At 38.2% G+C, this 20345-nt stretch overlaps 1 protein-coding gene across 1 annotated transcript in view; it reads left to right on the top strand.

Annotated features, from left to right (window-relative positions):
- The window catches only part of chrm3a (cholinergic receptor, muscarinic 3a), an 89964-nt gene that overhangs the window by 26866 nt on the left and 42753 nt on the right, over window positions 1-20345 (top strand). The window contains exon 2 of the mRNA XM_031308003.2: window positions 3798-3912. The gene's annotated coding sequence lies outside the window, so the exon portion shown is untranslated. The remainder of the gene's footprint in view (window positions 1-3797; window positions 3913-20345) is intronic.

The raw sequence follows: 20345 nt of genomic DNA, 5'->3' as shown, positions 1-20345 counted from the left end.
CCCTATTCTTAAATTCATGTGGTTCTCTGAGTACAACAGAAGGCTTTCAGAAAAAAATGCAATGTGTCCTCAATGATGCGCCAGAAAGATATATTTTAAAGCAAGCTTTAGCTGGCAGAGTGTTGACTGAGTGTTGATCAGGAGAAAGCAGAGCAGTCCTGCTGGTCAGCGAGTTGCACTTACACCTCTCCTATTTTACACGGACTTCAGACACTGAGGAAAAATATGTGGACTTTTGGCAGCTTGGTTAAAGTCTTACTTTGGTTAAGCTGTTTCAGGCCTCTTTGATAGTCTGCAATTGAGTTTCCCGGCTGACATGCATAAACCAATTAACATGATATCCCTGTCCACCTTTGTGGCTGGAAAGGTCTTTTAGCAGAATAATTCTCCACTGAGCAGTAGGTGTGACTGCAATGTGCTTCCTCTGCTTCACAGTAGCTCGTACATAGGCAGTTTTTTTTTACCCCAGTACATAATTACATTTTTAAAAATGCAACAGAGAAGTCTTTGTTTTAGTCATGGACCCTGGTAGATAGTAGTATAACATGACATCTAAACTATACGTTGAAGCCGTTCTTTAGAGGCATATTCTGAATGCTGTCTTCATTGCAATTCAAGAAAACCTAAATGTGGCTTTAATCACACTAGATCCACACAATACAGATCCGTGGTGTCTGTCTGCTGCACATGAAGTTCCTGGTCTTATCAGTGGGAGCAGATGGAGAGCGTCCAAGTGAGAGGCTCAGTCTGGCTCCATGTATGTCATAAGTAAGAGAATGACCTTGGCTGAATCTCAACTGCAGTTCAACCATAAGAAACACAAACTTTCTGTCCTTTTCCCTCTGGCTTTTTGTATGTATGTCTTTTTGACTGTCTCTCTCACGCACACAAACTGCCTTGCTCCTACACATTCCTGGATGCAGTGTTACAGCTGGAAACAATATACTCCTCCACACCATCAATTCATCAAAAAAAGGCCATTTGTAAGACACTCTCTGAGGCACAGAGGCTCTTGCTGAGCCATTTCATGCAGGTGATCAGATACTTAGTCTTTTGTAGCAGTTACCCCAGTGGGATGAAGTATTTGCTGCAAGGTTAAGATGTTGAGGAGCAGACTCCATAAACATTCTTCTTCAGCCTAAGCATTCAATGAAGTTTGAGCCCTATTTTTTATCATGCCCCAACAGAACTTGCAGCTCTTAAATCAACCAGAAACTGGGTATTTGAGTTATATAATATAAATCACAAAACACATTAATCAAGGGCAGTTTTTCTGTGTAGTTGTTCTCACTTTTCTGCACTAACAGGGAAGGATAAACAGTCAGTGAAAGGCGATATCAAGTATTTTCGGCCAATAAATTTGAAGAGCTGTACTAGTAGATTTATATTGGACCAAAGCTAGGTGAGATAAGGGGCTCCATTTACTGTAGGAGTAAGAGAGAAGTGGGACTGTGAATGAGTGAAAGTTTAATGAGATTTGCTGTGTTTAATCGGCCCAATCCAACCTATCATGTTTTAGTTGTTGCCACTGTGGATTGTACAGATACAATCCACAGTGGCAACAACTAAAACTGTGGCTGTGACTGTGGCTGTGTGCTGCAATGTAGGCCTGAGGAGGCTGAAGACTCCTGTGTTCCTCCTTTAATACACAGGGAGTCACCAGTTGATTATTTTCACCTGGCAACAATACATTTTACTGTTGCATAATGCATGCAGAGGTATACCAGCTCATGGTAAGTTCATATTTAGCCTATTTATGACAGAAGTGCTTATTAAGTGGAGATGTACATGTATGCATCAGACCAGAAAACAAATTGTAAAGTTGAGCTAAGCTGTTCTAAATATTTATACCCAGTAATTGGTAGGTGTAACTGTTAGTTAGCTAACATAACCAAACAAACGTTAGCTTTAGCGTTTGATAAAATGCTGTTTAAACGGGGAAGATTTGAATGACATTTTTACAAAAGTAACACAACATACCTAAAATAACAAAACATTATGTCATTCATGTTTTATAATGACCTAATAACATCAGCTAGGTTAGCATGATCAGATATTTTCTCATTCTAAACTGCATGAACACAACCGAAACATATTTCTTCATGTATGCATATATTATAGGAACAAAGTAACACCTGATTTTAAGAACTGAAAAGTTAATATATTGTTTTCGCCCTAAAACTGAAGTTTTGCTACAGCACATACACAGTTACTGCCTAAGCTGCCTCCTAACCTACAAATACAGCAGATTTTATTTTTTTTAATGCAGGGAATTGTTGCAGTGTTTTATGATTTGCCCGTACCAGATTCCTGGGGTATAGATGAATATTCTCACATTTACAAAAGTTTTCTGATTAAACATTAGTTTCTTCTCCTATTCTAGTTGCATTTTGAAAATGAGCACTTCCAAGATTTTCTTCTTCAGAGTAATTCGCTATGAGGCTTAGAACTAAAGCTTATATAATTACTTGACCTTTTATCTGTTACTTTAAAGCAGTGGCCTTCACATGTACTGTGTTTCAGATTGGTAATGAGCTATTGTACATTCACATTCACTCTCTATCTGGATAATTACCATTTCATATTATTGTGGGAAAAGCCCCCTCATTAATAGGGTATTTCATGCAAATTGAGACTCAGATCAAGTAAGGTTGCAGATTTAAAGTGGAAACTTGAAAATGGTAATTGTCTTGTTCAGTCCTCCTTATGGCTCACTTGAGAACGCCCCTGCAGACTCAGTTAAAATGTGGAGCAGATAGGCCAAGTGAGGTCCATCTTGTTAGAATCCTTTTTATACAATGCAAGGAAACAGTTGTGGATTTTTATTTAAATTAGTTTGGTATTCGTGCAACTTTGAAAATGTTAGTGTTACTAAAGAAAATGTGTCATTGCAAAGAGAATCCTCCTCGCCCTGAAATATCATTCAACCTTCCATTAAAAGAGCAACATATTTCCTCGATTGACCTTTTAGGTCTAATTTGTAAGTGTAACATGAAAAGGAGAGTAGCATGCTCATTTGTTTCACATTACTCGAGGCGTTTGTGAATTGTTTAATTATCGGTACTGAGCTCTTGTCTTGTCTGCTCTGTCACCCTTTTTCATTTACCCATCCAAGCCAGCTATGACCATATTTAATAAATACTTTTTCAGTCTGGGAACTGCTCTATTACTTTTGATTATTTTTAATGGCAAGCTCATTTTTTGTTATACATTCATATTTGTCTCTTAAGACTTGAAGAAGATTTTAATGAGCTCTCATAAGGTCTGCTTCCTTAGCCACTGGCTAGATCCAGCTATGTGCAGCAGGCAACTCTACTAGACCAAGACTATATAAGGCATGAACACTTCCTAAGATATAAAGACATGCCATTCTTCCCTTTGACAGTGGGGAATGGTAGCTACACTATTGAAGTAGATCCTTGATTAAAACCTATTGCACGAAGAAAGATTTTAACACTGCTGCAGATGGAAAGGTATATTACTGAGAGCAATATGAGCTATTTGGCAGCAACACACATGGAAATATATACAAATTAGTTCCTGACTAAAGACCTTTGACTCTTCTTTGAGAGGCAAAATTTATATTTTCTGCATTAAAAGAGCAGTCATTTTGGCTTAAATTGTAGTGACATAGTGTCATGATCTTACGTATATGTTCTACCTGTTGAAGCGTGCCCTCCATTTCAAATGCTAAAAAAGTTAGTGTGCTATAGGTGTTCCACTCCCTAATTTAGAAACATCCTCTCTCTTTTCCTCTCCTTCTCCATCTGCCCCCTTGCTCCCTGTCTGCCTCCCAGATGCCATGATCCGGCTGGAGGAGGACAACCGCGCATCCCCAGTAGACAGCATGGACACCAAAAGGCACTCCGCTGAAAGGTGACCTGCAGACACTTCACCTCCCCAAAACATTTGGTGAGTTAAGAGTCAGAGAATCTTTTGTATTCACAAATGACACCACCACCCCCCTCCCCCTGTCAACATTTGGCAGGATCTGCAGCTCCATGCCATTTGCTAATGATCATGTTAGACATTTTAAATGAAGTCCTCTTAAACAGAACACATTATCTATGTCTTTTTCTTGGCTTTTATCACGACTGCCTTGGGAAAGAAAAAGTTAAATGTGGAATATACGTATTTCATCCCTGAAGCATTGGTTGACTCATCCATTCTTAAGAATTGACATTTTCACCTTTGGCCTAAGTGGTGATAATCTTTCAAGCGAAAATAAATTCTTAAAATTCTTAATTAAGGGTATGCCTTTTTCTTTAATTACCGAAGTCAGTGGTATTTTGTCTGTTTGTCTGAAATAGCCTTCAATAGGATCAATATGCTTTTGCAGAAAATGCACCAGTTTATGCCTGTGTGTGTGTTTGTGAGCATGTGTGTGAAAACGAGACGGTGATGGGTAATAATCAGTCATTAAATACTTAAATTGTCTTCTTGCATGTTTGTGTTTCATGATGACACGTCTAACTACTGCTACTCTAACTTCCACACTGAATCCCGTTAAAAAGGATCAATCCATTGTTGGTTTGGTGTTTTCATTGACAGCATCACCAGACTTATTTTATAAAGAAAAATAAAAGCCTTGTCTCATCCATGAAGCCAGTGCAGACCATTAAATTGTAAGTATCCATGTGAAAACATTGGTGAATCATGTTTGATCTTAATTTGGATGCACATTCCAAGCAGTTTGTTATTTGCGTAAACAAAGACCCATATAGGGAAGCAATCCTCGGTGACGGGTGCAAACCATCTGTAACTTATTACCTGTGGAAACTACTAACTATCGGCGCACACAAGATGAAAAAATAAATAAACAAACATAATAACGATAACAGCCTGACAACAATAGCCACAATACCAAAACACCAATTCTACTACCACTACTTTTATTGATAATAATAATGTGCAATACTGTGCAATGTGATGAGGGGCCTAGGAAAATAGCTTGGAATAATGTCAGTTGTGCTGCATAAACTCAGCATATGTGTGGTTTGATTTAAAATAAGAACCTTAGAAATGTTGTTGAAAGCATTGTATTAGCGCCACAGGAGAGGGGCAGCTCTTCAGTAACTGAAATGGATATGTTTGTTAGAGCCAGAATTGGAGAGGCTAGGATTTTGGTTGTACGGCATGAATTGCCACTAGTGACCTGGCAGCAGACATACAGGCATCCAGGTTTTGTATTCCCGTGATTTACTCTCTAGTGTGCCAAAAATGGTAACCTTACGGCTCCTGTAAAGGGCAGATTTCAACTGGGGTAAAAACTTAGTGCTAAAAAAATGAAAATAGTAACTCCAGAAGAATATTTTATATTTTCATCATGAAGTTACTGTATGCTTTATTTATTAATCCATGGCCTCAAATTTATGGCTTATGAGTGGTCCTGCTTCACATAAAAAAAACTTTTGCATTCACTGTTATCTTTATTTTCTGAATGAAACAAATGATAAGAGTTATAAAGCTATAACCTTGTTTGAAAGTAATACAATTTTCCCCCAGCCTAACAGGCATATGGTTGATTTTGTGTGTTCTGTGATAAAATATTAACCTCAACTCCTCTGAAAAGTTACTCTCAAATGAAGTAGCCTTTGGCGAGAGTGCCTTTTTATGGAAATCAGGTTTGCACTGAAGCTATGATTGATAGCCGACTTGCATTCATAGAGGACCTCAGGCTATAATCAATGCAATCTATGTAAGTGAAACTAACACAAAAAAACATTAACATCAGGCAAACATGAAAAAAATAATAATTTGTATTAACTGGCCAAAGGTAAGGCTCATATGTCATGGAAGAAACGGGGGCATATGTACAGTGTAAATACAGATACTCCATACAAAGTTCAAGGGATTTATAGTATATCTGTGAGTGTGGGTACAAAAGCAGGACTGATTAAACGCATTCAAGCATTGGATAAAATTCATTCAGCATGCATTTAATTTGGCTTCTCAGTAACACAGCACAGACATGGTTATACAAGAGATGTGGGTGAGCACATTTGGGCGTGAGTGTAGGAAGGCTTAGATAAACTATTTCTGTCACCTAATTTCTTGAAATATGATTACCTGTCTGAAGTAATTTGTTTGTCCTACGCTTCTTCGATCGTATCTGTTTCAGCTGTTGGTTACAATGTTAGATTGTATTGGACTTTTACTATGTTTAGTGGCAGATTGTAATTATTGATTTCAGGTTTAAAATGCTTTGAGGAATTTTGTTTATCTGAAACCCAAAATTGAAGGAACTTTAGGACATGTTCTTCAGTGTTATTTGTTACTTACTGAAGTCTAGATCCTAGTTAGAAATGACAATAAATACATGACATTTTTGTCATTAAAAAACCTATTGTTTGCAGAAGAAGCTAATTACTAATTACTGCATGGATCCAAAACCATCATTCAGTTCAGAAAACACTTACATCTATCTCAAACATAAATTACGAATATTTTGTAGAGATCTCACTCTGCAATTCTGCAACAGGGATGTGAAAGTCATCTCTAAGTTGTGCAAAAGTTAATCAACTCTTTATTTTTTACTTATTATGTAGGCTAGACTTAGATGTTGAACATTTTACATATTAATCATAACTACATACAGAATTTTTGCATATACTCCACTTTTTAAAGCAACAAGCTACGATATGTCAGTCTCTGTCATAATCTGCCGGCTATTTCTTGCTGGATATCCTAACCGTGTCTGTCAAATTGAACTGATGTGTTGAGGGATATGAGCGGTTGAACCAACGGTGAGTTAGGGTGAATAAAACCAGTACAGTGGGACTTCATCAGCGGGGTTCTGCATAATGATACTTTAAACATTATAAAAACCTATTAAGTATTCAGCTGCAGTTCTCAGGGGCTCATACTTGCAATTACAGTACAATCCTTGACAAAGTTAGGAAATCTCTGATATAACAAGTGCAAATACACACACACACACACACACACACACACACACACACACACACACACACACACACACACACACACACACACACACACACCACTAAAGTGATTTTTAAACCACTGCAAAGTTTGTTTTCTGTCTTCTTAAAAACTCCAGCTGTGCCAAATTAGTATCTCAGTCTTCATTAATAGTTTTTCAGTTTCAGCTAAAAGTGTGTAAGCAGTTGTCAATTATGTTTTTTTTTTAAGATTATTTTTTTGGGCTTTTCCGCCTTTAATTTTTGACAGGACAGCTAGGTGAGAAAGGGGAGAGAGAGAGAGAGAGAGAGGGGGAAGACATGCAGGAAATCGTCACAGGTCGGATTTGAACCTTGGACTTCTGCATCGAGGCATAATGCTCTCAGTACATGTGCCGGCCACATGATGTTTGTGTTTTAAGAATGCACTAATCATGTTTTTTTCACCCAAATCCTGATCCAAGTCATTAAATATTCAGTAATTATCCGTCTGTAATACCAGAGTTGATAATTTTATGTTTACATAACACAGCAGCACATTGAATACTAAATTAGCTGTACACTACAAATTAGTAAAACAGCTTAAATATGTTTGACAGAACCATTTTTTTCTACACTTTATTTCAATATGCTTCCCCCAAATGTTTCTACACTTACTCAACATTTGTTCATCAGAAAAAACACTTAAATAAGAATTGGCTAACAGATATTTTGAATAATGTAAGTTTCTGTACTTCTTTGCTCTGTATAGTTTTAATAGTAGACCATCTGTTTGGATCTGTTGGGTCAGGGAGGTTTGGACAGGATTTGGACAGACTCTCTGTCCACAGCACTGAAGTTCAAATACAGTTTTCAACCAATTGCAGCACTTGAAAAGCATGGTACTTGTGCAAAATGTTGCTGAAATTGAGGCAACGTGACTTTTTTTTAACCTCTACTCTCGCTGCGGTCAGTGTGTCTATATGTCTTCATTGAAACAGTACTGCTGTACATTTTCTCTGTTGTTCTCTTGTTCATTAATCAAACTGTATTTTTGCAATATAGTGTTTGTACAGAGCACTATAGAACATTTTAACAGCTGTGCAATGGATTACAATGAAAACAGGATCTGATTTAGTTTAGCCTTTATACAGCTGTTAGTGATTAGTAATTAGCTAAGTGACTATTTGATGATCTTACTGATCGGTTTGTGACAGTTCATTCTTGTGAAGAATAATGTATTCACTTGTTGCATTATTGTAATAATTATATTTTCATAGTATGGAACATCTGGCAATTTAAGTCAAAAGTAAAAGTCAAGTAAATCTGCAGACCCACAGCTGTTTCAGATTACTTTCTGGGGTCTGAGCTCAGAGGTGCTGTCATGTTAAGACTGACTGCTGTGTTATCCTCACTGCAGTATGCAACAGATAGTGACAAATGCTTTTTTTTTTTTTATTTAGTAAAAATTGTTGATGATTATTTGCATTGCTATTCTCTAGTAGTCTTTTCTCACATTCACTCACTTACCCACTGAGGTTTGATGGTGGCACATATTGTGTTGCATGTATTGAGTCTAATTTGGTTACCTTCCATATTGCACAACCCTTTAGCCAAGTCCCTTTCCTGCACTTTACCAGCTCATCCACTGACTGCTTTGTCCAGATGCAGCTTTGGCTCAAATAGCTGCCTCTTTCTGTCAATAGGTTTGCTCCAAAGCAATCTTCCTTTTCTGTGATCCAGTTGTCCTGCTGGAAAAAGCTGGCCCAATGCTCAGCATTAATCCTCTATACCTTTGGTGTACTTGTCCTATAATGTTTGGGCAATTATTATGCCTTTCGGGCACCTCTTTTTAATTTCATCACTTGTTTGAACCGTAAGCTCTGTACTCCTACCCGTGCTGCTGCTGTGTGATTTGGCAATTTCTTTTTTTTATAAAGATTATTTTTTTGGGGAATTTTAGGCCTTTATTACATAGGACAGCTGACGATGTGAAAGGGGAGAGAGAGAGAGAGGGGGAACGACATGCAGCAAAGGGCCACAGGTCGGAGTCAAACCTGCGGCCGCTGCAACAAGGACTGAGCCTTTGTACATGGGGCGCACGGTCTACCAGTTGAGCTATCCAGGCGCCCCATGACTTGGCAATTTCAAAGTGTTTTCCTGTACAAAGGCAAACCCCTAAGACTCTTTTTCTAACCTCTCTAACATATTTAACTTAGCTATTTCTGTCTCATAAAACTGCATTAGCCAAAGGAAACATACATTATTTGTTACCACACCTTTATCTAAGAAATTGTATAAACTGTGTACCCTCTGTCCCCTGTAACTGTTCTTCTGCCTTATCTCCTAAATATGACCCTTCTTATCTACACCTGCATCATAACACCACATCATACATTTTTTCCCAAGCTCTAATGATGTAGGTGTTTCTATTTTATCCTTTGCCGTTCCTGCTTGCCAGGTCTTAATATGTTTTTAGCTTCAATCTGCAGGTTAAGTATTGTTCAATTTGTGTATGGGAACCTTTTTAGTACACGGAAGTGGGGCAACAGCCTTTTCCACACCGAACACCCACTTTTATGTTGCGATTATTACATCAATGTCCTTACATTATGCCCATAGTGAAAGCTAAAAGGGAAATTATGTGCTTTGTTTATCTGAATTTGTTGTGGAGAACACCTAAACATGTGCAACAATACTTTACACTACTTTTATTTAATTTTCATCACCTCCCTTCTCTTTTTTTCATTTCCCCCCTTCCCCAAAATTCCCTTGTTTTATTATCCTTATTACTTCAGCTGCCAGAACACACAGTCCCATACCTGCTGGAGACAGTGTCCAGATGCATCTCTCCAACTTTTCTCCTTTGGCATACATTTTTATGTGGTGGCGTTAGATTCATGCAGATTCATGCAGCTCCTCAGTCAATCCCCTGACCCGTAGACATGTTATTCTGCGGACGTGGACTGCACTGGTGGAAACAGTGCAATAGTCTAACCTCAGTCTGTACATGTTTGCAATATTCAATACAAACACGAGGCCCTAAAGGAATTTTAATGTATACCTGCTACACATTGCCTTCTGTTTGCTATAATGGATTTTTGTTCAAACATGTTTGTTGTTATGTTCACACAATGAAATATTTTGACTGGCAACATAACTTGGGAACTAAAAGCATTCATACCACAATACACTACCACTGGAATCTGAATCAAAACTATCTACATTATCTAGCTTCTTTACGTAACAACAGGATGTCATTTTAGTCTAAATTACCCATTTAATAAGCTCTATAGTCTATTCTGTTTAGTACAAGCAGGACAAATGATGGAATACTTGTTAGGGCACTGCACTCAAATACACAGAAAAACATGTTTTAAAGCAGTCCCTTTAAAGACAAATGCATGGTATAGTCACTTAATTAAATTATATTAGCTCAGGACGACTATCACACTTAAAGTGATGTTTTAGCAGTAAAAGTTATTGACTGGAACAAGGGACCACAAGCTGGTCTTACACAATTCCAAGCAGCAGCTTACTGTTTAACGGAGACAAAAGGCCTTTAGGCTTTTTAATTCTGTTTCTTGATCTTGAGTTTAATTTGCCAATATATCTGCTTCTGTTTGATTAAGAATAACATTGCTGGTGTTTCGGATCGATAAAACTGAAGGAAATAAAAGTTTGCAACATGAGAAATTGAATAGTAGCAGTATGGCTCTGTGGATGGCTGTGCTGGTTGGTTGGTTGGTCCCACCACTTCGGTCCAGACTGAAATAATCACAAAAATCAATAACTATTGTGAACTGCCTTGAATTTCAGACATTCACAGTCTCCAGGATTAGTCCTAATGACTTTGATGTTCCCTCAACTTTTCCTCTTGCAGCACCATGAGCTTAAAATGTCTCAACAACTATGAAATATCAGAAGTATTGCCATAAGATTTGGTCCAAACATGCATGTCCCCCTCGAACGTAATCATCAGTTTAAAATCTTTATATCTCCATTATTTTGGTTTATGACTACAAACTAATGACATTCCCAAAATCTCAACTCTACTCTGTGTTTAGTGCTAATTAACAAATGTTAGCATTCTACAGTAACTAAGACGGTGAGCATGGTAAGCATTACTTTTCATTTCGAGCATGTTTACATGCGTATGTAAAGTGCTGAACTAAACTGTGTAAACCACAGATACACAAATAAAGAGGAGTAGGACCGGCAAATTATATTAGATGTATTTGAGTTTGTGGTTCCATTATAATCCACACAATTTCATCAATTCAGTGGCAAAGGACCAAAAAGCAAGACCCTCAATAGGTAAATTAGCATGTTTCAGACAGGCATGTTTGTCATCTTTCCAAATATGAATTTCTTCCACCCTCTCTCAAACTATTTAAGTCCACCAGTAACCTTGAAAAGGAGCATGCACACTTTCTTCCGTTGTCTTTTAGGCTTCTGTCATACTAGTTTAGTTGTTTAGTTTACACAACCCCTCAGGAATTTTTCCTTTTCAAAGTCAATGATAGAAATCACGGCTTGTGTCATAATGGTATGGTGATGAATTGGTAAACTGTATCTACCAAACACTGTATCATAGGTCTGTATCATTATTATGATGAATTATTACGGCTTCCGCATTCACTAAGCCACAGATAGACAGTAAAGGATTAAGACTTTTGAACTGAGCATCTTGAGAGATACTTTTTCGTCAGACAATTCTTACAAACAGATGTACCCTCCAGTATTTTATTCACAAAGGTTTTCAAAGAGCAAACCAAACCAAACACAGGGGATGTCATGTTTTTGACATAAGTCAAAGCCAGTAAAACATACTCATTAGTGAAGCTTTTGACTCATCTTTCCTATTCATTGTTTTATTCCTCTGTGTGGGAAATTCTGTAATATGTTTTGCTCCACCTGTTTCTGAGCTTAAACATAATGTATATTCTCCTTATCTCAAAACACAGTTATCTGTTCATTGTACTTTCCTAACTCTCTCCTTGGTTGTTCCCTCTCTCTCTTACACCTGCATTCTCCCACTCCTCTCTTTCTTATGCTCCCTTTATTTTTCTTTCACCAGGCCATCCATTATAGGCAGGGTGTCATTTAGAAGCTGGTCCTGGTGTAAGGCATTGTTTGTGGTATAAATCACTGATACGGCTTCTGTTTGATAAAGACTGCTTATAAAACAAGGGGACATCTGTCCTGTGTGGACCCTTTCTCTGCTGCTGTGCTGCTCTGAACTGAAATGAATTTTTAGGTCAAGGTGGCCAAGGATCTGAATTGATGATTCTGGCTTTAATTAGTATAGCCTGTTTTAGTGATATCAACAATTCTTTACAGGCTATGCTAATCTGTGCCAGAATCAGCAATGCAATTGGGACGGATGCATTTCTCCATGGCGTACATTAAGGTCGTTTATTGCACTGTTGTCATTCCTTGAATTTCTCTTTTTATTTATTACTGGTTTTGAGTCAATGCTTTGAAATATAACAGAGCAAAAAATACTTCCTCAAGATGGATGGAGCTTGATAAAGGCTGTCTTGTCAAGGTGCTGGCCTGCAGACAGGATATAATTTGTAATTACCAGAATGAGAAATACGAGTACAGTAGGTCTGTGTCTTATGTGCTGCAATCAAGTGGCCTTTTCTGAGACATCCACTGGGCAACAACTTGATGAGTGTAAATGTCACGGATGATGTCATTGTTGTTGGATGAGGTGGATTGATGGTGTCTAAAAGTACGGACAACACTGTCTCCAGTAGCTGCTGCCATGTTCTGTTGGTGTGATTTTAATTAACCTACACTGTCAAAGGTGCCTAACCTGTAGAACTGTAATGTAATAGCATGCCAGGACTTTCAAAGAAGCCATTATCTCTGAAGAAGCTCGTTTGACCTCCTACGATGATAAATGTATAATGCTGTGTCCTGTTCTTAATACACGAGGAGAACATATTATCAAAAGCTTGATAAAGTGTCATTCTATTGTTTTCATGTTTTGTTTTATTTTGAAGGATTCGGAACAATCTGTTTCAAGTTGTAATCCTTAAGATTTTTCTTGTTATCATCATCGCTATTACACTCAATTTAGTGATTTGCATTGTCAGTGGCAGATTCAAATGGCGTGCATATGCACAAGGGATTCACAGAAAGCGATGCATGCACATACTGGAAAAAAATGTAATGTCAGGTGATGATATAATCTGTAAGAGCAGAACATTCGTTCCCAGGCATGTTGAAAACATATTTGGTTCGATAAGTGTAGCTGCACAGATTTATAAAGACAATATCAAATTTTCATCATAGCTAAACAGAAAAGCTGCTCACGGTGCATTTTCTGCCCCCAGTAATTGATAAATGTGTCTTTTTGAATTGAACTGGGACTTTGCCAAATCAACCAGAACTGAACATTTAAGAATTAAAACTTCACAATTTTTACTCCTGGCTTTTGATTACATACTAATCTGATTATACATATTTATAACTAAACACAATTAATATAAACTAAAATGTTTCGTGCCTGTCGTTCACAACTGATAAATGGTGCTTTAACTCTGGGGAAATGTTTCCTTTGTCTGACTTGACTGCTACAGGGGTAGAGCACAGTGTGCATCTGAGTAATACTGAGATACAGGTAAGCTGGCTGTAAACCAGGGCTCTCAGGGACTGGCATTCTGCTCTGGCCTTTGATTGGCAGGGGAGAAAATGGCACCAGCATCTGGAGGCACTTGGATCAGGCCCTGATCAAAAAATGCAGACACACCAAGACGGACAGATATACACATGTGAACACACACACTTATGCGCACATGCATGGAGTGTGACTGGCCTCGCACTAACCCCCCCTCTGCTTTGTCTGGCTCCAAGCAGGAATATCAATCCACCTGTGTAGGCTTCACTTTGAAGCAGCTGAGAGAGGAAATGTGCTCTTATTAACATAATCACCCCTGGAGCTTTTCTCATGTACGTCCTTTAAAGCTTAATGTTTTAAGGAATTTGCCATTAGTCATTATTTAGCTTTCAAGAGGCACATGATTAAGTACTGCTGTCTCTCAATCTCTCTCTCACGCACACAATTTACTCTGAATTTGAAACATGCTTGAGCCTCATGGTGATTGATTTTGGTATCTGCTATATTAGTCTACTGCCCACTGTGTCATGTTATCTGCATCTATATTGATGAATCATCTGTCTTTATGGCGGACAGCAGTTCACTCGCATGTTTAAGATTCTATCCATCTTGTCCAGCCTTGTTTAAAACACTAATGTGGCTGTTTAAATCAGACCCACAAAGCATTTAGCTTTACAGAAAGCCAATGATTGCATTACTACCCCTGTTACATCAGTTTAGGCCCAATCATGGTTAATGCTCTCAATTATCTATTCCCCCCCAGCTTTAATCCATGTCTGTCTTTTGTCTCCTCAATCAGCTCATCAATAGAAATAATGTTTTAATATCTCTTGGTTATTAAGGTAACGTAACTTTGGAAAAACTTAAGTAATTGGTATGTGTTCCCTACTGCTCACATATGTCTTAATACCAAGCAAAACTGATTTTCTTCTATATATAATATATATAAAATGTTAACATGTGGTGATGTATGGATAGACCATTGTAATTTTAATAGCTTGCATATTTATGTGACATTTCAGACTAATGCCGTCCTCCTCAGTCTGTTCCCTTTAATCCACCGGTCAGTGCTAGACGCTGTTTAACCTTGCTGATAACATCCTAGCTGAATCCTGCACATCAGCAGAGAGAAAGGGTACTGAGTAAAGTGCAAGGCCCCCCGAGGTCACCTCTGCACAGTGTTATACTCCAGAGCACCAGGCTCCTCCATTTAGCAAAATAATTTGACTCATTACCTTCCTCCTTTCCAAACTGTATGCATGGAAAGTGTTATGCCTGAGCAGCTATAGGCTCTTAAGCTTCCTTACTTTATGAGGTACCCGCCATGTGTGTGGTTGAATTAGTGATCGCACATGCTGAGTATCTTTCTGTCTCTAAATATTGATAAGACGCTTGGAGGGAGAATTTCTCTTTTTTTGTATCATAGCCTGCAGCTAAAAATAAACAAACTATAACCCAAGTTCAATTTTCACTTTTCATTTGCAGTAAATCAAGACGAGAAAATATGATAAGTAATTGGAATCCCAGTAATTTGCCAGTGCATTGAGGAAAATGGAGGTGCTGGGCTCTGCAATTTGCAACATATTTTACCCTCTGCTGTGTTTGGCAGCTTTGTTTATGTACATGTATTTATATTATGATTTGCAAAGAATCTGGTGTTCTGATTCTGAATTTGATGCATTGTTGTGACGAAAACTGGGGTATTGTGAAAGGATGACATTTGTCATTAACATTTTTCCCATACTGTTTATACTGTGACATCTATCTCTTTAATATTTGTAAGTGTAGTAGGCCATTGTGGGCAGTGTTGCAAATCAATTACAACACTTCTTTATGGCAGTGTTGGATTTAAATTTGGTTTTTGCATCAATGCGATAATGTACCTTTTTGTCAGGTATTTACCATTCTTGTCTGGTAATTTTACTCACCGAGCATTTCTCAACAGTAGAGCTTAAACGATGAATTAGTAAATTGACAGAAAATTAAGGTAAATAATACAAGTCACTTTTCACTCAAAAAGCAAGCTTCTCTATAAGAATTTGCTGCTTTTCTTTGTCTTACGTGACTAAACTGAATATCTTTTGTCAGGAAAAAAACCCTCTAGGGGATTGTTCTGTCCTGAGACTTCTTATTTGAGTCAAATATTTCTTTAGCTTAATGCAATTAATTTAAATGTTTCTCTGGGGACATTACCAGCAGAGTTTCCCCAAAATATTAACCTTAACAGACCCTACATCAAGTGTCCACTCAACATGTGATTTCCAGGCGAGTGCTGCCTGGTTTATTTGCAAAAGCTAATGTTGTGTTAAAGTGGATTTTTATGCCCAGTCAAACATGTCTGGTTTTCAACATTTCACTTCACCCAGAGAGACTAAGGTCAGTTCAAGTTGGCTGATGTCTGAATATTCATGATAAGTTCAAAGCAACAGTGCTTTGAACTTTTTTGATTGGTTAAAATGCATTTTTTCTCCAGCGGAATTCAGCTCATGAAGTAGGCTACTCATATTATTTGATTTGAAAACCAAGATTCAAATAATTGTGTGGATCATTTCTTATCCCAGTGGATTTCAGCAGGATATCAGTCCTTGACACCTCATGATATGTCTCCACTGTTCTTTTGAGGAATGGCAGTGGGTTAAGAAAAAAATGGTCATTATCCTCTACCAGCTCTCTCTCTGTCGGGATACGTTTTCCTGTCCGTTACTGTTCCTCCTCTGTCTTCTTTCTCCTTCCTGCCTTAACACAGCATACTGTACGCCACATTTAATCAGAAATAACCTTACAAATGCACTTGCATTCACACTTGCAAATTCACATAACTGGCAGATGGCACAGAAAACCCTCCATTAGCATTACAGGGTGAGGGACTGTGTTATTGGTCAGCATCCAATGAGGGACAGAGTCCTGCAGTACGAGGCAGAGACGAAGGCTATTGGGAGGAAAGTAAAATCTCTTGTAAATCTAATGTATATGGCATATTTGTCATAATTTAAACAAGTCTCCCGAAGAGAAAAGGGTATCTCTCTCTCCCCACGCTTGTGGAGTTTAATTCCGAAAAGACAGTTAACCACAGGTTCCCGTTAATCTTATGATGGACATGTGTTGTGATATTTAAACAAACGATCTGTCAACGGCGAAATAAAAGCCTCTTATTTACGAGCCCGGTCTGTCCGAGGGACGAGCTAGCGGCCGGGGCAGGCGCTTGCTGGCTGTCGCCTCACTTCATGGAGCTCTGAAAACTTTGAAGCAAATTGTCAATTTGGCATCAGTTATAGCAAGACTGCCTATATTCGAAATCTAAACAGTTCATTTCTCGCCTAAAACGTTGTCAGAAGTGAATTTAATGATGAATAAGATGGTGAAAATTGTTAAAAATGTCCCGTTGTTGGTTGTTGCTCTGTCTGCAAGTTCCGAGTTGGCAGTGGGCGTGACTTATAAGTTCGACCAATCAAGTACACCTAGGAAAAGGGAAAAGGGAAAAGACCCTGCTCTGAAGTAGGAGCTAAAAAAGTACGCTACTGGGCCAGAGGAACTTAAAAATCCCCAAATTTTTCCTGTCGGAACACAACGAAAAAAAGTGTTCTAGGAACGTTTAGTTCTAAGAACTGCAAAAATCCCTCCGGTCGGAAAGCCCCTATAGTCCCTCCTTCTGTCACTTCTGATATGTACTCTAGTCAGTTCAGTGTACTCAGGTTGTGGAGGTCAGAGTGTATTGGATGTTGATGATCTTCTATCAATGAGATTCCTTCTTCTGCACCACACCATATGATTTAACCAATTGTGTGTGCCCATGTAGATTTCTTTTCAAAAGTGGGAACTTCTTCCCCCTTGGCTGCTAGCTAATCAATTATAGTATGGTTCCATCCAATTTCCATACCCCCACTGTCCTGTTAAATCAAACTGTCATTTGGGTATGTTCTATTTACTTAGTATTGCGAGAGAGGACATCCGCACAAAACAAGGTATTATAGGAGGCCACAGGCATTCAATATGTTTTGAAATTAAATGTATTATACAACTGATTATTATTAATAATTAAACAAAGATTTTCTTTATCATTAAGGTAGCAAGTTTCCACCACACTCTCATATGTATTGAGAGTGATGAAGGAGAGAGGTTGAGAGAGTCTTGAGTAGCGTGCAGTTCAGCTATATACAACTGCTAACTTTCCAAAGTTATGTCATGGATCATAAAAGATTTACCTTGAATGAACCCCAAATGGATTTTCTTCACCTCCCTGCCCTTGATGACGGTTCGATCTGTGCACACTGTAAGAGATTCTGATTGCATAGGTCTCATGCAGCTAGATACATTTAAAGAAAAATATAAAGCATAATAATGTGTTCATACAAACTACTGATTTTACCTCCCTGGTGTTGCTTCAGCCTTTCATTTTACAGTATTATCTTGATAGTAGTCTCACATTGCCAGACCTTCCTCCACAGCGCTGAGGAGGAGAAAAACATGCTGTTTTTTTTTTTTTTGGCATTTCTTTAAACTAATGACAATCAAGCTAAGCTAGCTGAAATATACCCAGGAGCTGATGCAAGCTGTAGCAGGTGTTCTTTTTCCCCTGCTAATCTTACTCACTTTTATCTGAGGCTCTCAATATAACCATCGAACCGAACCCCTTGATTGCGATATTTGGTATTCTCTCAGAAACAGTTACTAGAGCCCAGTCCGATGTTATTGCATTTACCTCTCTGCTTGCCCGCCGTAGAATCCTTCTAGGGTGGAAATCCATCACACCTCCATCGCTAGCCCGTTGGCTGGAGGATGTTATGCTTTTTCTTAAGTTAGAAAAAATTTAATTTACGTTGAGAGGGTCAATGAAAAACTTTTACTTGAGATGGCAACATCATTACCTACTTTGAGAAGGGTTAGTCCGAACCCATATGATCTACCTTAAATTTCCACTTTTTTCTTCTTTCGTTTTTGAGAATGCGCGATACACAGGCTCATAAAACACCTACTTTTATGCTACGATTTACTAAGGCTGTTATTATCAGTATTACTATGGCATTTCGATGTATTGCCTGTGCAATTTCCATCAATAAACAGATAAAAAACGAATGACAATCGTCATGGGCGGCGCTAAGCGCCCGACAGAGCCACGGTGGCGCTGCAAAATAGCCTTGGGAAGGAACTTGTTTTGGTGGAACATGTGTATGTTCAAAAGTTGTTTTAGTTGTGCAACAGAAAACTCAGATTGGATAGTCTAGCCAGCTGTCTGGATTTACCCTGCAGAGATCAGAGGAGCAGTCAACCATAGATCTCATAAATCCACTGGAGTTTAAAATTACAGCACAAAGAAAGCGTAAGGTAACGGAACCAAGAACATTGACTCTTCATACTTCTACTTCTGCACATTTCAGAGGTCAATATTGTACTTTTTACTTTACTACATTTACCTTATTTTACATACAAAACCAGTCTAAAGAATTTTGTGCATTATATAGATGACACTACCACTGTATATAAATTAGTTAAAGCTCCATTGTGTAATTTTTTGAGTTGATTCTTAGCAAAAAACCCTTTGTTCTTTCACAAATATGTGCTCATTCATGTGTAATTACTTCCACCAACTAATCAAAGTATTCTCGTAAGTGTAGAATCTGCCATTCAGTCATTCAGAATACATACGAGCGAGTCGCTCGTTTGTATTCTACCATGTTGCTCCTCCATCTTTAAAATACATTAGCCAAAGAGGGACATACCTTCCACGTTTCGTGCTTTTACACTCAGTGGTACTGACCGTGACGAATGCCAGGGAGGGAGGGGGAGAAGATTACTCAGCAACTGCCGGCAGATTTGAAAGCCGGTCGAAGATGGAGGATCACGCCTCTAGGACATGTGACAGAGTCGCCAAGGGAGTTAAAAAGAGAATTAAAACGACAACGTGACAGGCAAAGCAACAAGACCAAAGTTAATATTGGAGTGGCTTTTCCAAGATGGAAAGAGCTCATAAGGAGCAAGGATTTTAAAAGGGACGCCGAAGTTGTCTGCTTTCTTCTCAAAAGGTAATTCTGCTTATTTGTGTAAATTCAAAGTTTTATAGTTGCTTGGCTAACTAATAGCATGGTTGTGCATAACGCTAGAACGACGTCTAGGATACTTTTCCTCTCGTCAATGATGAAAAAGGATTGTCTACCTTGTAACATAAACGTAATCATATGTGTCGTGATTTCCCTGGCAGACAACTCATGTCATGTGCAGTTGTAACACAGACTAGCTACAGCTGTGTGTAAACAATAGAGATACTAAGAGCTCATTTCGGTTTCATTGACATTGTTCACACTGCTCAGAGAAGCATATTAAAAACACAAACCTCCGTTGCTTCTCTCCTACGCTGTAAACATTGCCTTACACTATTAATCTCGTACAATATACAGAATAACGATAGCACTGATACTTTACTAACATTAGCTTGCATAATGTATGTTTGGGAACCTGATAGCTGATATTAGCAATGAAATGGTACCAAAATAACGTAAAACTATTATTACACTGTAAGGAACACTAACGGACAAAGTCATACTTCTTGGAAGAATACAGCCACCGTAGGAGTTATAACGCGCTCGGAATGGGAGGGGTTAAAAAGTAATATTCAGTTGGTTGTCATATACAATTTTACCGCCAGATGGGAGAAATTCTTACACAATGTAGCTTTAAAATTAGCTCCCTCTCAAGTAATATAATGATGATGATAAATACTTTATTCATCCCCTTAGAAGTGATAATATAGCAATGATGGGAGGCATTCTGCTGTATAATTAGTGCTTTCAATTTTGATACGTACTTCTTAAAAATAC

Source organism: Sander lucioperca, chromosome 15 (assembly GCF_008315115.2).
Source record: "Sander lucioperca isolate FBNREF2018 chromosome 15, SLUC_FBN_1.2, whole genome shotgun sequence".
Taxonomy (NCBI): domain Eukaryota; kingdom Metazoa; phylum Chordata; class Actinopteri; order Perciformes; family Percidae; genus Sander; species Sander lucioperca.
Note: the sequence above shows the minus strand (reverse complement) of the source record. Positions and strands in the feature narration are given on the sequence as shown.